Source organism: Pleurodeles waltl, unplaced genomic scaffold (assembly GCF_031143425.1).
Source record: "Pleurodeles waltl isolate 20211129_DDA unplaced genomic scaffold, aPleWal1.hap1.20221129 scaffold_89, whole genome shotgun sequence".
In the NCBI taxonomy this organism is placed as follows: Eukaryota; Metazoa; Chordata; class Amphibia; order Caudata; family Salamandridae; genus Pleurodeles; species Pleurodeles waltl.
In genome coordinates this window covers 1,975,605-1,993,810 of record NW_027150402.1, presented here as the reverse complement: position 1 = coordinate 1,993,810, position 18,206 = coordinate 1,975,605, and the positions used below count along the sequence as shown (strand labels likewise).

General features: G+C 49.4%; 1 long non-coding RNA gene across 1 annotated transcript; it reads left to right on the top strand.

Moving 5' to 3' along the window:
• The first annotated feature begins 221 nt into the window (after window positions 1–221).
• Window positions 222–4,129, top strand: LOC138281633 (uncharacterized). Its single transcript, XR_011200905.1, has 3 exons — window positions 222–310; window positions 426–515; window positions 1,158–4,129. It is a non-coding gene; the product is annotated as an uncharacterized lncRNA (long non-coding RNA).
• Window positions 4,130–18,206: the final 14,077 nt, after the last annotated feature.

Sequence of the window (18,206 nt, the reverse complement as noted above, 5' to 3'; positions counted from 1 at the left end):
CAGTCCATTTATAACAGATCAAGTTTCTCGACTTTTGAACTTTGTGATATGGGTACTGATATTTGGTATCAATCTGCTGCAGATTGTCCTTTTCTTTCATGTACTAGTTGCTATGTTTTTCCAGAAACTATGGCCATACGCGAGGTGTGCACTTGTCCTCTTTCTTTTTTCTTGGTGGTGGTCCTTTGTCTATTGCTACTAAATGCACAGCTTTAATTCAGCTTCCGCTTGTTAGCGACCGCGGTCAGCGTACTCGCGGTCGCACTTGGGACGCACACCGGGACGCCGGTTATTCTGCTTACGATACTTGGTAAGTCAGGACCTGGTTACGCGCATTTGACATGGCACTTTTTCGCTTTACTGTGATTAACATCAGTTAAGGGTATTTTATTTACGTGCAATTTACGATTTTTATCTCTTTGCAGTGTTGTGGGGATTAAATCTATGCAGTCTAGTTGAATATATGGGATCTCCAATACGGACACTTTAGTTTATTCACAAAGGATCTTATTCAGGTATACAAATTATTCTTTTGGTTTTCTTGAACGGGTCTGGTGATGGTTTTAGTACTCTACAGGGTGTTGGTCGTTTTTCTCGACATGTGTGTCTATACTTTATTCAGTTGGACCCGGACCGGTGGCATCGTGACTCTATTGTTTTTGAGGGAATCTTGTCATACCATGATGTTTCTAGTTTTGAGGTAAATGTGACCGTTATAGTTAATTATTCTGACGAATCTCACGTTATTTATATTTCATTGGACACTACACATGACCCTTATGGGTGTTCATCATATATATTTTTTCTGCATGTTCTACCAGGAAGTTGTATCGGGATCTTGCTTGAGATATTCTGTGTGCTCTTTTTCAGGCTTAACTTTCAAGTCCACAATTTGCAGTGCACATTTTCTATTTGTTTTAAGATTTGGTCTTTTGCACTAGGGGTCTTTGGTGATTCATTTGACTCGTTTTGTAGCGCACTTTGAAACTTATGTCTTTTATTCTGGGGATGGTCGGGTGTTCCTGTTGCTTTGTTATTTCTCTTCTTGAGATTTTCTCCTTCTTCTCTTTTTCAGTGTATTATTGGGTGTTGTCACCGGTTTCAAACACCTGGAATTTTTGTTCTCTACTCAAATGTTGTGTCTATGCATTTTACAGCCCTGAAGAAGTCGTGTGGGATTTTGGTCCCGTGACGAAACACGTGTTGACTTGATTGCATCTCAAGATCTGTTTTCTGTCTCAAATCATTTTGTGAAGCTTCAGTGATCGGATACTTTGGTGATTTCATCTTCAGGAGAACTGTTCTCTATAATAAACTTCGAGAAACTCGATCTGTTATACATGGACTGACTGTATTACCTAATTGGAACTGTGTAATTATTTCACTACATTATTTGTTGTATATACTTATGCTTGTGCTGTAACTGTTTTTGAGTGCCTCACGTAGGTAATCTCAGTGTTTTGTTTACTTTTGTAAACGGTTGAGGGATGGGTGTGGTCCCTTGTGAAGGCACCATTTAGTGACTCTGTGGCAGAATCTTTACCCCTGAGCGCCCCTCTTTCCCACTAATTGCACCCCTTCTCTTCGTACACATACCATCACTCTCCCGCCAACTTACTTACCCTACTTATAAGAAATATAGCTCTAAACACTAATACACACCTGTAAGGAAATGACTCCTTGGCATGGTTACCCTCTGACTTTTTGCCTTTGCTGATGCTAAGTTTTGATTTGAAAGTGTGTTGAGGCCTGCTAACCAGGCCCCAGCACCAGTGTTCTTTCCCTAACCTGTACTTTTGTTTCCACAATTAGCACACCCTGGCATCCAGGTAAGTCTCTTGTAACTGGTACCCCTGGTACCAAGGGCCCTGATGCCAGGGAAGGTCTCTAAGGGCTGCAGGATGTCTTATGCCACCCTGGGGACCCCTCACTCAGCACAGACACACTGCTTGCCAGCTTGTGTGTGCTAGTGAGGACAAAACGAGTAAGTCGACATGGCACTCCCCTCAGGGTGCCATGCCAACCTCACGCTGCCTATGCAGTATAGATAAGTCACCCCTCCACCAGGCCTTACAGCCCTAAGGCAGGGTGCACTACACCATAGGTGAGGGCACAAGTGCATGAGCACTGTGCCCCTACAGTGTCTAAGCAAAACCTTAGAAATTGTAAGTGCAGGGTAGCCATAAAAGTATATGGTCTGGGAGTCCATCATGCACGAACTACACAGCACCATAATGGCTACACTGAAAACTGGGAAGTTTGGTATCAAACTTCTCAGCACAATAAATGCACACTGATGCCAGTGTACATTTTATTGTAACATACACCCCAGAGGGCACCTTACAGGTGCCCCCTGAAACCTTAACCGACTATCCGTGTAGGCTGACTAGTTTTAGCAGCCTGCCACACACCAGACATGTTGCTGGCCACATGGGGAGAGTGCCTTTGTCACTCTGTGGCTAGTAACAAAGCCTGTACTGGGTGGAGATGCTTATCACCTCCCCCTGCAGGAACTGTAACACCTGGCGGTGAGCCTCAAAGGCTCACCCCCTTTGTTACAGCACCACAGGGCACTCCAGCTAGTGGAGTTGCCCGCCCCCTCCGGCCACGGCCCCACTTTTGGCGGCAAGGCCGGAGGAGATAATGAGAAAAACAAGGAGGAGTCACTGGCCAGTCAGGACAGCCCCTAATGTCTCCTGAGCTGAGATGACTCTAACTTTTAGAAATCCTCCATCTTGCAGATGGGGGATTCCCCCAATAGGATTAGGGCTGTGCGCCCCTCCCCTCAGGGAGGAGGCACAAAGAGGGTGTACCATTGGCTACTAACCTCCCAGACCTAAACACGCCCTTAAATTTAGTATTTAAGGGCTCCCCAGAATCTAGGAACTTAGATTCCTGCAACCTAAGAAGAAGAGGACTGCTAAGCTGAAAAACCCTGCAGAGAAGACGGAGACACCAACTGCTTTGGCCCCAGCTCTACCGGCCTGTCTCCCCACTTCTAAAGACACTGCTCCAGCGACGCTTTCCCCAGGGACCAGCGACCTCTGAAGCCTCAGAGGACTGCTCTGCATCTAGATGGACCAAGAACTCCCGAGGACAGCGGCTCTGTTCACCCAAGACTGCGACTTTGCTACAAAGAAGCAACTTTGAAACAACTCGCGTTTCCCGCCGGAAGCGTGAGGCTTGGCATTCTGCACCCGACGCCCCCGGCTCGACTTGTGGAGAACAATCACTTCAGGGAGGACTCCCTGGCGACTGCGAGACCGTGAGTAGCCAGAGTTGCCCCCCCCTGAGCCCCCACAGCGACGCCTGCAGAGGGAATCCCGAGGCTCCCCTGACCGCGACTGCCTGCTTCTAAGATCCGACACCTGGTAAAGACTCTGCACCCGCAGCCCCCAGGGCCTGAAGGATCCGACCTCCAGTGCAGGAGTGACCCCCAGGTGGCCCTCTCTCTTGCCCAGGTGGGGGCTACCCCGAGGAGCCCCCCCTTGCTTGCCTGCATCGCTGAAGAGACCCCTTGGTCTCCCATTGAAACCTATTGAAAACCCGACGCGTGTTTGCACACTGCACCGGGCCGCCCCCTTGCTGAGGGTGTACTTTCTGTGTGGACTTTTGTCCCCTCCGGTGCCCTACAAAACCCCCCTGGTCTGCCCTCCGAAGACGCGGGTACTTACCTGCTGGCAGACTGGAACCGGGGCACACCCTTCTCCATTGAAGCCTATGCGTTTTGGGCACCACTTTGACCTCTGCACCTGACCGGCCCTGAGCTGCTGGTGTGGTAACTTTGGGGTTGCTCTGAACCCCCAGCGGTGGACTACCTTGGACCCAAACTTGAACCCCATAGATGGTTTACTTACCTGCAAAAACTAACAAACTCTTACTCCCCCAGGAACTGTTGAAAATTGCACTGTCTAGTTTTAAAATAGCTATATGTGATTTATGTGAAAACTGTATATGCTATTTTGCTAATTCAAAGTTCCTAAAGTACCTACCTGCAATACCTTTCAATTTAAGTATTACATGTAAATCTTGAACCTGTGGTTCTTAAAATAAACTAAGAAAATATATTTTTTTCTATACACAAACCTATTGGCCTGGAATTGTCTCTGAGTGTGTGTTCCTCATTTATTGCCTGTGTGTGTACAACAAATGCTTAACACTACTCCTTTGATAAGCCTACTGCTCGACCACACTACCACAAAATAGAGCATTAGAATTATCTCTTTTTGCCACTATCTTACCTCTAAGGGGAACCCTTGGACTCTGTGCATACTATTCCTGACTTTGAAATAGTGCATACAGAGCCAACTTGGGTCCACGGCACTCTAACCTGCATTGCACGACCTCCTGAGTTGTCCTCCTGCGGCGTGGGACTCTCTTGTGCAACTTCGGGTGAGCACTGTTTCACTCCACTTCGTAGTGCCTGTTCCGGCACTTCTCCGGGTGCTGCTTGCTTCTGAGAGGGCTCCTTGTCCTGCTGGGAGCCCCCTCTGTCCCCTGACGCAATTGGCGAAATCCTGGTCCCTCCTGGGCCAAAGCAGCATCCAAAAACCCTAACCGCACGATTTGCAGCTAGCAAGGCTTGTTTGTGGTCTTTCTTCAGGAAAACACTTCTGCACAACTCTTCACGACGTGCGACATCCATCCTCCAAAGGGGAAGTTTCTAGTCCTTGTCATTCCTGCAGAATCCTCAGCTTCTACTGCCTAGTAGCAGCTTCTTTGCACCTACAGCTGGCATTTCCTGGGCATCTGCCCACTCTCGACTTGATCGTGACTTTTGGACTTGGTCCCCTTGTTCCACAGGTAGTCTAGCCTGGAAATCCATCGTTGTTGCATTGCTGGTGTTGGTCTTTCCTGCAGAATTCCCCTATCACGACTTCTGTGCTTTTTGGGGAACTTTAGTGCTTTTTGCACTCACTTTTCAGGGTCTTGGGGTGGGCTATTTTTCTAACCCTCACTGTTTTCTTACAGTCCCAGCGACCCTCTACAAGGTCACATAGGTTTGGGGTCCATTCGTGGTTCGCATTCCACTTTTGGAGTATATGGTTTGTGTTGCCCCTATCCCTATGTGTCCCGTTTGCATCATATTGTAACTATACATTGTTTGCACTGTTTTCTAAGACTATACTGCATATTTTTGCTATTGTGTATATATATCTTGTGTATATTTCCTATCCTCTCACTGAGGGTACACTCTGAGATACTTTGGCATATTGTCATAAAATAAAGAACCTTTATTTTTAGTATAACTGTGTATTGTGTTTTCTTATGATATTGTGCATATGACACTAAGTGGTACTGTAGGAGCTTCACTCGTCTTCTAGTTCAGCCTAAGCTGCTCTGCTAAGCTACCATTATCTATCAGCCTAAGCTGCTAGACACCCTATACACTAATAAGGGATAACTGGGCCTTGTGCAAGGTGCAAGTACCCCTTGGTACTCACTACAAGCCAGTCCAGCCTCCTACAGTACCTGGTTGGTAGAGGTACTAGTGATAGGGATCGTGGCAATGATAACGCTGTGTGTGCTCATACCAGTTTGTCCAGCCTTCCTGGCATTACTCTTGAAAAAAACCTGTCACCAGAAACACACACATTATCGAAGAAAAAGATATAAGGATGACAACAGGGATGAGCAAGAGGTAGAAATGAGAGCAATACACCATGACCCTTAGATTTGTCATTGAGTATCAGAGGGCGGAATGTGGAATTGCATTTTACAGTTCTTAGGTATGCTAGGCCTAGTGACCCATGTGATACACAATGACAATCTCTGCACAGGCCTATCATTAAGTAAAGAGGCCTACAAATGTAATTCGCTACTGCTAGGAACACATTATGTTGCAAGGCTTGCCCTCTGAACAGCCACCATGAAATATCATCGTCATTGCATGCTAGCTGAAGCAATCTCCTTTCTGGAAAGTACCAGTCTGAGTACGTGATGTTCTCAAGTTCTGTCACAAGATGGACCATGTGATATTAGGCACGTAGGCCACCTTGTGTAAAATCCTTGTCTATGCTTTTTATTTCTATATATGGTGTGATAGGAAGAACCACCTTCAGTCATAATAGAGAAATAATCATACATCAATCATACATCAATGTCAAGAACCAATAGAACGTCAAATTATGTTTGTGGTTTAATACTATAAAAGATTGTGTATTACTTCCTTTAATCGGGCTGTTCGTGTACAACAAGTACCAAGCATCCTCCATGTACATGTCTTTCTATCTCTAATACATTCTTTATGTTTACCTAGAAGACCTGGCTAATGGTCGTTTGTATCCTGGATGGGTGCTGAATAATTAGGCTTCTACAGGATAGGCTGGGGTTGAGGGGATTGGGACTGGGTGGAGGAAGTTGGAGGGGGGAGCCTGGAGACAGGGACAATGGTTGCCATCAGTGTGGAGGCCAAAGCCTGGAATGCTCTCTGTTGGGCCGCCACACCAGAGTGAAGGCCCTTCAGGTATTCATTTGTTTGTTGCAAATGCCCTGCAAGACCCTGGATGGCATTCAGTATGGCTGACTGTCCAACAGAGAGGGATCTCAGGAGGTCAGTAGCCTCCTCACAGAGGGCAGCAGGGCTGACTGGGGCAGGGCCTGAGGTGCCTGGGGCGAAGGAGATGCCCACCCTCCTGGGTGAGCAGGCACAGGAAACATGCTGAGGGGCTGCTGGGAGGGCGGAGCTGGTACGGAAGGTCGCAGCTGTACCAGTTGTTGAGGTGGGCACATAGGTATCTGCCACTGCCTGGGAGCTTCCATCGGAGGAGGAGTCGCTGTCAATAGTGTCCCCTCCTGTCTCCGTCGTGGTGCTCCCTTCGCCCTCCGTCCCACTGGTGCCCTCACTGTCGGTGGATTCGGCCTCCAGGCCCATGTGGGATGCAGCTCCCTCCGTCACCGGAGTCTCTGCTCCTCCGCCAGATGATTCTAATGCACAGAAGGATAGGGTGACAAAACAAAAAGGTGGGGGGGAGAGAGAAACAGAGGATACACTTGGTCAGTGTCAGCAACAACACTACAGTTGGCGTACACAACACACAGGGAACAGCCCTATGCACTAGGCCATGCACTACCAGTTACAATGCTAGTCACCAGCCCACGGGGTACAGTGCCTTATGCCATTAGCTGCACGCCTGAAACCCACAGGACCCTGCCCAGTAGTAGATGCCCACTAACACTATTGGGGTTGGAGTGCATCTGATCTTGCCCATCATTGAACATACCCTGCCATGTTCGCCCTGGCCTAGGGGCACCCACAGCCCACATTCCCCACCCAGGGAAAACCTTAACATGCGCAAAGTCATGATTCTGATTCTGTACTCACCCCCTTGTGGCTGCTGCGATGCCTTCAAGTGCCCATCCAACTCTGGATAGGCCACCACCAGGATGCGTAACATCAGGGGGGTCAGGGTACGATGGGCACCCCTTCCTCGTTGGGAGGCCAGCCCCAGCTGGGCCTCCGCTGTCTTCCTTGCCCAGCGGCGCAGGTTCTCCCACCGTTTTGGCAGTGGGTGCTTTGCCTGTCAAAGACCCCCAGAGTCCGCACCTCCTTGGCAATGGCACGCCAAATAACCGACTGGACTGTCATACTCATGGCCCACTATATCCCTCCCATCCCCTTGCGCACATACATTCCCCACCATACATGCAGCAATCTGCCCAGGACCCCTCAGACCCCCCCTACACGGGGCTAACACACACAGCAATACAAACATTCATGGGCCACGTATCATGCTCATAATGTACGCACCAGTTTGTCTGGAGGACCATAGAGTAAAGTGTACTGGGGTAGGACTCCATCCACTAGTCTCTCCAACTCCTCCGCAGTGAAGGCGGGGCCCTTTCCCCAGACACTCGAGCCATTGTCGCTTCTAGACACAGGTCACAACAGCACTTGCATTGTAGGTACTCTCCTGTTGAAGGTCAGGTAGCAAGTGAGTGAACAGATAGAAAATGGCGGTCACGTCCGCGGCGGTGCGTACCGTCACCACCGGTGTACATCGCCATTGGCTCCTGGAACCCATAGGGCCCAATGATAACCAATGAGATGTTGCGCGGCGGTCGTCAACCGCCGACCGCAACGGAGCACAACACCAGCGGATTTACCTAATTTCCACTTGTCCCTCCTCACAGGTCAGGCAACCGCCATTTCAGGGGAGCACAGGCCATGGCACCTAACTGCGTCACAGCAGACATTGGCACATCAACTAACTCTTGAGTTCACATATTGTTTCTGTAAATGAAGAAATACATATTAATATTGACATATGTGTGAATATGACCCTCTGCTCACCGTTTTTTCACCCTAGAGTTGAACCTCTGAGGATGAATAGGAGATGGAGACATACCCCCGTGTACAGACCCTGGTGTACCTGGCGACAATGAAGGACAGGCACATTATCCTGACCTATAGACTTGATAGGGCCACAATCAAAGAACTGTGTGCCCTATTTGGAGCCAGACCTGATTTCAGCTATCCGCCAGCCCACAGGTATCCCCCCCTCTTGTGCAGGTCCTGTCACTGCTCCATTTCCTGGCAAATGGTTCCTTCCAAGCGACAGTGGCCATGGCATCAGGGATGTCTCAGCCAATGCTCTGAAACGTGCTGACCAGAGTGTTGTCTGCCGTGCTGAAACACATGCGCCGCTACATCGTATTCCCCCAGGCGGAGGATTTGGCCAAAGTGAAGGCTGACTTTTATGCAATGGGACATATCCCCAACATCTTTGGTGCCATTGATGGAACACATATTGCATTTGTCCCCCCCACGGATAAATGAACAAGTGTTGAGAAATAGGAAAAGCTTTCACTCTCTGAATGTGCATATGGTGTGTTTGGCGGACCAGTACATCTCCCATGTCAATGCCAAGTATCCTGGCTCTGTGCATGATGCCTTTATCGTGAGGAATAGCAGCATTCCATATGTGATGTCTAAACTCCAGAGGTACAGGGTGTGGCTAATAGATGAGCCCATTGTCCCCACCCAGTTGATGTAGGTATATGGGTGTGGGTTTGTCCCTAAGCGTGAGTGTGTGGCTAATAGGTATCCCTGAAATATTTGTAGGTGACTCTGGTTACCCCAACCTCTCATGGCTACTGACCCCAGTGGGGAATGCCAGGACAAGGGCAGAGGAACGTTACAATGAGGCACATGGGTGAACAAGGAGGATCATTAAGAGAACCTTTGCCCTCCTGAAGGCCAGATTCCGGTGCCTCCATCTGACAGGTGGATCCCTGTACTACTCACCCAAGAAGGTGTGCCAGATCATCGTTGCATGTTGCATGTTGACCAACCTGGCCTTGAGACGCCAGGTGCCTTTTCTGCAGGAAGATGAGCCTGGGGATGGACGTGTGGCAGTGGTAGAGCCTGTGGACGGTGATGAAGAGGAGGCAGAGGAAGAAGATGTGGACAACAGAAGTACACTGATTCAACAGCACTTCCAGTGACACACAGGTAAGACACTGTAACTTCACCTTCCATTGCAGTTTTTTGTTTGACATTGAACATGGCAGCTTAATTTCCCTATTTCTATGGCCACTTACTCTACCCTTTGGCATCTCTATTTTCAGATCTCTGTGCCCCACTCTGGCTCCTGGTGTGTTTACTGCTGCCCACTGCAGGTCATACCTATGTAAATATTACAGTACATTTGAATTGCAATGGTTACAGTTTATGAAACTAATACATTTGTCATAGAATTCACAGACTCAATACTTAAATTTGTTCCAAGGTTTTTTATTTTATGTGCTAATAAGTGTAGGGGGTATTGAAATGGGCTGGGTTGCTAACAGAGGAAAGTCCAGGGTAGAGTCCATTCTATTTGTATCCAAAGTGCATTGTCCAAGGGGGCATAAGAAGTGGAGCAATGGCAGTTCAAGGTAGACAGGGTGACAGAGTGGGACAGAAGGGTGACAATCAGGAGAGTCCTTTTTCCTTGTAGGGGTCTTGGCAATGTTCTCTGGCTTCTGCCTGGATCGCAGGGACCGTTTGCGGGGTGGTTCTCCTTCTGCAGGGGGTGGGGTGATGGTGGCCTGTTGTTCCTGTGGCGGGGCCTCCTGTCCACTAGCGCCGGTGGAGGGCTGTACTTCGGTTTGGCTAGTGTCCGGGGCCCTTTGGTGTGCCACTGCCTCCCTCATGGTGTTGGCCATGTCTGCCAGCACCCCTGCAATGGTGACCAGGGTGGTGTGGATGTCCCTCAGGTCCTCCCTGATTCCCAGGTACTGTCCCTCCTGCAGCCGCTGGGTCTCCTGCAGCTTGCCCAGTATCTGGCCCATGGTCTCCTGGGAATGGTGGTATGCTCCCAGGATGTTGGTGAGTGCCTCAGGAGAGTCGGTTCCCTGGGCCTGTCCTCCCCCTGTCGCACAGCAGTCCTCCCAGCTTCCCTGTTGTCCTGTGCCTCTGTCCCCTGAACCATGTGCCCACTGCCACTGACCCCACGTCCCTGATCGTCCGGTGTTTATGGGGTTGCCTGGGGTCCTTGTAGTGGTGGACACACTGCTGATTGACGTGTCCTGGGGACAGAGGGATGGGCCCACTGAGTGGGTGTTGTGCTGGTGTTTCCTGAGGGGGGAGGCTCTGTGGTGGGTTGGGATTGTGGCTGGGTCACCGACTGTGCAGAGGTCCCTGATGGGCCAGGTTGGTCATCATGATCCAGGCGTGCAAAGCTGCTGTCATCATTGTAGGCCTCTTCAGGGGGGACTGGATGTGGCTGGCACCTCCTCTCCGGTGATGCTGAGTGGGGGGTCCTGTGGGGATGTAAATGCAGTGTTATTGTATCTGCGTATGCCATCTTGTGCATGGATATGTTTCCCTCTATGGTTGTTATTAGCAAGGCATCTTTGGCTTGTGTGAGTTGTGCTTGGTTTGGCTAAGTGATTGTCACAAGTGTGCATGCTTTGGTGATGGGTGTCCATGCAGGTCTGTGATGGGGGTCCATGCATTGGTGTTACATGCAGGGCTTGGTATTGGGATGGGTGGGTTGTTATGGTAGGATATATGTGAGGTGGTGGTGTGATGGGAGTGAGGGTCGGGGTTGTTGTTTATGATGGCATGCAGGTAGGGTGGGGGATAAAGTAGTCAAGATTTGACTTACCAGAGTCCAGTCCTCCTGCTACTACTGCCAGGCCCTCAGGATGCATGATCGCCAAGACTTGCTCCTCCCATGTTCTTAGTTGTGGGGGAGGAGTTGGGGGTCCACCGCCAGTCCTCTGTACAGCTACCTGGTGTCTTGCTACCATGGAACGCACCTTCCCCTGTAGGTCATTCCACCTCTTCCTGATGTCAGCCCTTGTTCTTGGGTGCTGTTCCACGGCGTTGACCCTGTCCACAACTCTCAGCCATAGCTCCATCTTCCTAGCAATGGACGTCTGCTGCACCTGTGATCCAAATAGCAGTGGCTTTACCCAGATGATTTCCTCCACCATGACCCTTAGCTCCTCCTCTGAGAACCTGGGGTGTCTTTGTGGTGCCATGGGTGTAATGTGAGTGGTATGTGTGAGGGTGTGTGGGGTGATGTGTTGGGGTGTGTGCTATGAGGTGCGTGGATGGTGTATGGGTGATGGTGTTTTGTGGCTCTGATCCAGTGGGTGCTCCTGGCTTGTCTCTCTCTCACTTGCCAAAATGTTTGGGTCGTAAAGGTTTGTGGGTAGTGTGGGTGTGTGTTTTATATTGGTGTGGGTGTGTGGGTGTGGTGTGTGTATGTGTGTCAGGTGTGTGTATTTTGAATTGTCCAATGTGGTGTTGTTTTGTATGTGTTTGTGTATTTTGAGCGCAGCAGTGTATACCGCCAATGGTTTACTGTGGTTGAATTTCCGCCGCGCTGATTTGTGTGAGGGGTATGTTACATTAATGCGAAGGTAGACTACGTATGTATTGGGCATGTTGACATAGTGCTGTTGCACAAATAGATATTTGTTAATATTGCATGATCAAAATTTGTATCCAACATTTGCCATTTGCTAATGCCAAAAATAACTTTGCATTAAGAAATGTAAGACATGAGAAGATACAGAAATCTGCCTGTGGATTCAGACACATGGCAAAAATGTATTCAGAGTAGAAGTTGGCCAGAACCTGGAGTTAATTTGCTGAGATGCAGCAGCATACGACTTCCACTGGAGTAGCCACCCCACATGCCAGCAGTAAGAAGGGTGGCAAACAAGAATCAACAACAATCAAGTCAAAGGGTCAGGCACCAATAGGGCAGAAGAAGAGGAAGATGTCCCTAAGCCTAATCAACATCATATCGAAGCAGCAAAAAAACACAGGAGTTTGTAGTAAAAAATGAGCTAAACACAGTAGTGTACTTCTGCCAAACAACTGCCTCCTGCACTGGTGTCATTCAGGCTCCTTATACCATGGCACAACAAATTTAGTGCAAGATAGTAATCTCCCTTTGCTCTCCCCCCATCTTTGTGTTTTTTTGTGTGTTGACTTAGTTAGTTAAGGTATGTAATAGTTTTATTTATAGGTGTATTAAGTAGGTGTTGTAGGAAGTTGGCTCTGTATGCACTATTTCAAAGTAAGGAATAGTACGCACAGAGTCCAAGGGTTCCCCTTAGAGGTAAGATAGCGGCAAAAAGAGATAATTCTAATGTTCTATTTTGTGGTAGTGTGGTCGAGCAGTAGGCTTATCAAAGGAGTAGTGTTAAGCATTTGTTGTACACATACAGGCAATAAATGAGGAACACACACTCAGAGACAATTCCAGGCCAATAGGTTTTTGTATAGAAAAATATCTTTTCTTAGTTTATTTTAAGAACCACAGGTTCAAGATTTACATGTAATACTTCAAATGAAAGGTATTGCAGGTAGGTACTTTAGGAACTTTGAATTAGCAAAATAGCGTATACAGTTTTCACATAAATCACATATAGCTATTTTAAAACTAGACACACTGCAATTTTCAACAGTTCCTGGGGGGAGTAAGAGTTTGTTAGTTTTTGCAGGTAAGTAAAGCACCTACGGGGATCAAGTTTGGGTACAAGGTAGCCCACCGTTGGGGGTTCAGAGCAACCCCAAAGTTACCACACCAGCAGCTCAGGGCCGGTCAGGTGCAGAGGTCAAAGTGGTGCCCAAATCGCATAGGCTTCAATGGAGAAAGGGGTTCCCCGGTTCCAGTCTTCGGAGGGCAGACCAGGGGGGTTTTGTAGGGCACCGGGGGGGACCCAAGTCCACACAGAAAGTACACCCTCAGCAGCACGGGGGCGGCCGGGTGCAGTGTGCAAACATGCGTTGGGTTTTCAATAGGTTTCAATGGGAGACCAAGGGGTCTCTTCAGCGATGCAGGCAGGCAAGGGGGGGGGGCTCCTCGGGGTAGCCACCACCTGGGCAAGGGAGAGGGCCACCTGGGGGTCGCTCCTGCACTGGAGGTCGGATACTTCAGGCACTAGGGGCTGAGGGTGCAGAGTCTTTACCAGGCGTTGGATCTTAAAAGCAGGCAGTCGCGGTCGGGGGGAGCCTCGGGATTCCCTCTGCAGGCGTCGCTGTGGGGGTTCAGGGGGGGCAACTCTGGCTACTCACGGTCTCGCAGTCGCCGGGAAGTCCTCCCTGAAGTGATTGTTCTCCACAAGTCGAGCCGGGGGCGTCGGGTGCAGAATGTCAAGTCTCACGCTTCCGGCGGGAAACGCAAGTTGTTTCAAAGTTGCTTCTTTGTAGCAAAGTCGCAGTCTTGGGTGAACAGAGCCACTGTCCTCAGGAGCTCTTGGTCCTTCTAGATGCAGGGCAGTCCTCTGAGGCTTCAGAGGTAGCTGGTCCCTGGGGAGAGCGTCGCTGGAGCAGTGTCTTTAGAAGTGGGGAGACAGGCCGGTAGAGCTGGGGCCAAAGCAGTTGGTGTCTCCGTCTTCTCTGCAGGGTTTTTCAGCTTAGCAGTCCTCTTCTTCTTAGGTTGCAGGAATCTAAGTTCCTATGTTCTGGGGAGCCCATAAATACTAAATTTAAGGGCGTGTTTAGGTCTGGGGGGTTAGTAGCCAATGGCTACTAGCCCTGAGGATGGGTACACCCTCTTTGTGCCTCCTCCCTGAGGGGAGGGGGGCACATCCCTAATCCTATTGGGGGAATCCTCCATCTGCAAGATGGAGGATTTCTAAAAGTTAGAGTCACCTCAGCTCAAGACACCTTAGGGGCTGTCCTGACTGGCCAGTGACTCCTCCTTGTTTTTCTCATTATCTCCTCCGGCCTTGCCGCCAAAAGTGGGGCCGTGGCCGGAGGGGGCGGGCAACTCCACTAGCTGGAGTGCCCTGTGGTGCTGTAACAAAGGGGGTGAGCCTTTGACGCTCACCGCCAGGTGTTACAGCTCCTGCAGGGGGAGGTGTGAAGCACCTCCACCCAGTACAGGCTTTGTTACTAGCCACAGAATGACAAAGGCACTCTCCCCATGTGGCCAGCAACATGTCTGGTGTGTGGCAGGCTGCTAGAACTAGTCAGCCTACATGGATAGTCGGTTAAGGTTTCAGGGGGCACCTCTAAGGTGCCCTCTGGGGTGTATGTTACAATAAAATGTACACTGGCATCAGTGTGCATTTATTGTGCTGAGAAGTTTGATACCAAACTTCCCAGTTTTCAGTGTAGCCATTATGGTGCTGTGGAGTTCGTGTACGACAGACTCCCAGACCATATACTTTTATGGCTACCCTGCACTTACAATGTCTAAGGTTTTGCTTAGACACTGTAAGGGCACAGTGCTCATGCACTTGTGCCCTCACCTATGGTATAGTGCACCCTGCCTTAGGGCTGTAAGGCCTGCTAGAGGGGTGACTTATCTATACTGCATAGGCAGTGTGAGATTGGCATGGCAACCTGAGGGGAGTGCCATGTTGACTTACTCGTTTTGTCCTCACTAGCACACACAAGCTGGCAAGTAGTGTGTCTGTGCTGAGTGAGGGGTCCCCAGGGTGGCATAAGACATGCTGCAGCCCTTAGAGACCTTCCCTGGCATCAGGGCCCTTGATACCAGGGGTACCAGTTACAAGGGACTTACCTGGATGCCAGGGTGTACCAATTGTGGAAACAAAAGTACAGGTTAGGGAAAGAACACTGGTGCTGGGGCCTGGTTAGCAGGCCTCAGCACACTTTCAAATCAAAACTTAGCATCAGCAAAGGCAAAAAGTTAGGGGGTAACCATGCCAAGGAGGCATTTCCTTACACAACCCCCCCCCCCAAACGAAAGAGGATGAGACTAACCTTTCCCAAGAGAGATTCTTCATTTTCTAAGTGGAAGAACCTGGAAAGGCCATCTGCATTGGCATGGGCAGTCCCAGGTCTGTGTTCCACTATAAAGTCCATTCCCTGTAGGGAGATGAACCACCTCAGCAGTTTTGGATTTTCACCTTTCATTTGCATCAGCCATCTGAGAGGTCTGTGGTCAGTTTGAACTACAAAGTGAGTACCAAAGAGGTATGGTCTCAGCTTCTTCAGGGACCAAACCACAGCAAAGGCCTCCCTCTCAATGGCACTCCAACGCTGCTCCCTGGGGAGTAACCTCCTGCTAATGAAAGCAACAGGCTGGTCAAGGCCATCTTCATTTGTTTGGGACAAAACTGCCCCTATCCCATGTTCAGAGGCATCTGTCTGCACAATGAACTGCTTGGAGTAATCTGGAGCTTTAAGAACTGGTGCTGTGCACATTGCTTGTTTCAGGGTGTCAAAGGCCTGTTGGCATTCTACAGTCCAGTTTACTTTCTTGGGCATTTTCTTGGAGGTAAGTTCTGTGAGGGCTGTCACTATGGATCCATATCCCTTCACAAACCTCCTGTAGTACCCAGTCAAGCCAAGGAATGGCCTGACTTGAGTCTGGGTTTTTGGAGCTGCCCAGTCCAGAATAGTCTGGATCTTAGGCTGGAGTGGCTGAACTTGGCCTCCACCAAAAGGAAACCCAAGTAAATCACAGTTCCCTGCCCTATCTGGCATTTGGATGCCTTGATAGAGAGGCCTGCTGATTGCAGAGCCTTCAAAACCTTCCTCAGGTGGACCAGGTGATCCTGCTAGCTGGAGCTAAAGACAGCAATATCGTCAAGATAAGCTGCACTAAAGGACTCCAAGCCAGCAAGGACTTGATTCACCAACCTTTGGAAGGTGGCAGGGGCACTCTTTAAACCAAAGGGCATAACAGTAAACTGATAATGCCCATCAAGTGTGGACAATGCGGTCTTTTCTTTTGCTCCTGGTGCCATTTTGATTTGCCAGTACCCTGCTGTTAAGTCAAAGGTACTTAAGAATTTGGCAGCACCCAATTTGTCAATCAGTTCATCTGCCCTTGGAATGGGATGGGCATCTGTCTTGCTTGGTGACAGAATTAAGTCCTCTGTAGTCCACACAAAACCTCACATCTCTCTTTCCATCTTTGGTGTGAGGTTTGGGGACTAAGACCACTGGGCTAGCTCAGGGGCTGTCAGAGTGCTCAATGACTCCCAATTCCAGCATCTTGTGGACTTCCACCTTGATGCTTTCCTTAACTTGGTCAGACTGTCTGAAAATTTTGTTTTTGACAGGCATGCTGTCTCCTGTGTCCACATCATGGGTACACAGGTGTGTCTGACCAGGGGTTAGGGAAATGAGCTCAGCAAACTGTTGCAGGACCTTCCTGCAGTCAGATTGCAGTTGGCCAGAGAGGGTGTCTGAATAGATCACTCCATCTACTGAACCATCTTTAGGGTCTGTGGACAGGAGATCAGGGAGAGGTTCACTCTCAGCTTCCTGGTCCTCATCTGTTACCATCAACAGATTCACATCAGCCCTGTCATGGAAGAGCTTAAGGCGGTTCACATGGATCACCCTCTTGGGGCTCCTGCTAGTGCCTAGTTCCACCAGGTAGGTGACCTGACTCTTCTTCTCTAGCACTGGGTAAGGGCCACTCCATCTGTCCTGAAGTGCCCTGGGAGCCACAGGCTCCAAAACCCAGACTTTCTGCCCTGGATGATTTTCAACCATTGCAGCCTTTTGGTCATACCAAAACTTCTGGAGCTGTTGGCTGGCCTCAAGGTTTTGCTTGCCTTTTCCATGTACTCTGCCATCCTTGAACGTAGGCCAAGTACATAGTCCACTATATCTTGCTTAGGCTCATGAAGAGGTCTCTCCCAGCCTTCTTTCACAAGAGCTAGTGGTCCACTTACAGGGTGGCCAAACAGAAGTTCAAAGGGGGAAAACCCTACTCCCTTCTGAGGCACCTCTCTGTAAGCGCAAAGCAGACATGGCAAGAGGACATCCCATCTCCTTTTGAGTTTTTCAGGGAGCCCCATGATCATGCCTTTCAATGTTTTGTTGAATCTCTCAACAAGACCATTGGTTTGTGGATGGTATGGTGTGGTGAATTTGTAGGTCACCCCACACTCATTCCACATGTGTTTCAGGTATGCTGACATAAAGTTGGTACCTCTGTCAGACACCACCTCCTTAGGAAAACCCACTCTGGTAAAAATACCAATGAGGGCCTTGGCTACTGCAGGGGCAGTAGTCGACCTAAGGGGAATTGCTTCAGGGTATGTAGTAGCATGATCCACTACTACTAGTATGTATAGGTTCCCTGAGGCTGTGGGAGGTTCAAGTGGACCCACTATGTCCACACCCACTCTTTCAAAGAGGACCCCACCACTGAAAGTGGAATGAGGGGGGCCTTTGGGTGCCCACCTGTCTTACCACTGGCTTGACAGGTGGCACAGGAGACACAAAACTCCTTGACCTTCTGGGACATGTTGGGCCAATAGAAGTGGTTGACTAGTCTCTCCCACGTATTGGTCTGTCTCAAATGCCCAGCAAGAGGAATATCATGGGCTAAGGTCAGAATGAACTCCCTAAACTCCTGAGGCACTACCACTCTCCTAGTGGCACCAGGTTTGGGATCTCTTGCCTCAATGTAAAGGAGTCCATCTTCCCAATAGACCCTATGTGTTCCTGTTTTCTTTCCATTGGACTCTTCAGCAGCTTGCTGCCTAAGGCCTTCAAGAGAGGGACAGGTTTCTTGCCCCTTACACAACTGTTCCCTTGAGGGTCCCCCTGGGCCTAGGAGCTCAACCTGATAAGGTCCTAACTCCAGAGGCTCAGTTCTCTCAAAGGGCAGAACTTCTTCCTGAGAAGAGAGGTTCTCTTTTTCTTGTTGTGTTGCAACTGGTCCCCCAGTTGTCTTTCCTTTTCTCTTGGTAGGTTGGGCCCTTTTTCCAGGCTCCAACACCACTTTTTCACCCTGCGCCTTGCACTGTGCCCTTGTCTTGAC